The 1821-nt window shown below is 42.7% G+C and overlaps 1 pseudogene; it reads left to right on the top strand.

Annotated features, from left to right (window-relative positions):
- The first annotated feature begins 295 nt into the window (after window positions 1-295).
- On the top strand, window positions 296-989 carry LOC133082980 (eukaryotic translation initiation factor 3 subunit K-like; annotated as a pseudogene).
- The last annotated feature ends 832 nt before the right edge of the window (window positions 990-1821 follow it).

The following is a 1821-nucleotide window of genomic DNA, read 5'->3' as shown; positions in this document are numbered from 1 at the left end:
GGAGGCTAAACAATATGCTACTAAATAAACAAGAGATCACTGAAGAAGTCAAAGAGGAAATAAAAAAAAATCTAGAAACAAATGACAATGAAAACACGATGGGAAGAAGTCATGTGGCAGCCAGAAAGCGTGGCAGCAGCCTCCAGAGCCTCCCCACACCTTCACTGCCCCTCGGGCTGGAGAGAAAACAAAGATGTAGTTTCCATTTCCACCAGCTCTTCCTCTTCCAGTTCTCAAGGATGCAGTGCCGGCAGGCACTTTGGCTGCAGCCCTGGTGTGGGAGGCGACAGCAGTCATGGCAATGTTCAAGCAGATGAGAGTGAACGTGGTTAAGTTGCTCAAGGGGATTGACAGGTACAATCCTGAGAATCTGGCCACCCTGGAGCGCTATGTGGAGACACAAGCCAAGGAGAATGCCTATGATCTGGAAGCCAACCTGGCTGTCCTGTAGCTGTACCAGTTCAACCCAGCCTTCTTCCAGACCACAGTCACTGCCCAGATCCTGCTAAAGACCCTCACCAACCTGCCCCACTCTGACTTCACGCTGTGCAAGTGCATGATCGACCAGGCCCATCAAGAAGAATGGCCCATCCGGCAGATTTTGTACCTCAGAGACTTGCTGGAGACATGCCACTTCCAGGCCTTCTGGCAAGCCCTGGATGAAAACATGGACCTCTTGGAAGGTATAACTAGCTTTGAAGACTCTGTCTGAAAATTTATCTGCTATATTGTGGGCATTACTTATCAGCACATTGATCGCTGGCTGCTGGCCAAGATGCTAGGGGATCTGACACACAGCCAGCTAAAGATGTGGATGAGCAAGTACCGCTGGAGCACCGATGAGTCGGGTCAGATCTTCATCTGCAGCCAGGAAGAGAGCATTAAGCCCAAGAACATTGTGGAGAAGATCGACTTTGACAGTGTGTCCAGCATCATGGCCTCCTCCCGGTAAATTTGCAGGCGTTTAATAAAGACTTGTTGACTTCTTAGCCCTGTTAAAAAAAAAAAAGAAAAAAAAAAAACAAAAACACGATGACCCAAAACCTATGGGATGCAGCAAAAGCAGTTCCAAGAGGGAAGTTTATCACACTACAATCCTCCCTCAAGAAACAAGAAACATCTCAAATAAACAACCTAACATTACACCTAAAGTAGTTAGAGAAAGAGGAACAAAAACAACCAACGTTACCAGAATTAAAGAAATCATAAATATCAGATTAGAAATAAATGAAAAAGAAATTAAGGAAATGATAGCAAAGATCAATAAAACTAAAAGCTAGTTCTTTGAAAAAGTAAATAAAATTGATAAACCATTAGCCAGACTCATCAAGAAAAAAAGGGAGAAGACTCATATCAACAACATTAGAAATGATAAAGGTGAAGTAACGACTGACACTGCAGAAATACAACAGATCATGAGAGATTACTACAAGCAACTCTATGCCAATGAAATGGACAACCTGGAAGAAAGGGACAAATTCTTAGAAATGCACAACCTTCTGAGACTCAACCAGAAAGAAATAGAAAATATAAACAGACCAATCACAAGCACTGAAATTGAAACTGTGGTTAAAAATCTCCTAACAAACAAAAACTCAGGAACAGATGGCTTCACAGGTGAATTCTACCAAACATTTAGAATAGCTAACACCTGTCCTTCTCAAACTCTTTCCAAAATATAGCTGAGGGAGGAACACTCACCAACTCATTCTATGAGGCCACCATCACCCTGATACCAAAACCAGAGAAAGATGTCACAAAGAAAGAAAACTACAGGCCAATATCACTGATGAACATCGGTGTAAAATCCTCAACAAAATA

This window comes from Eubalaena glacialis, unplaced genomic scaffold (genome assembly GCF_028564815.1).
Source record: "Eubalaena glacialis isolate mEubGla1 unplaced genomic scaffold, mEubGla1.1.hap2.+ XY H_2, whole genome shotgun sequence".
Classification (NCBI taxonomy): domain Eukaryota; kingdom Metazoa; phylum Chordata; class Mammalia; order Artiodactyla; family Balaenidae; genus Eubalaena; species Eubalaena glacialis.
Note: the sequence above shows the minus strand (reverse complement) of the source record. Positions and strands in the feature narration are given on the sequence as shown.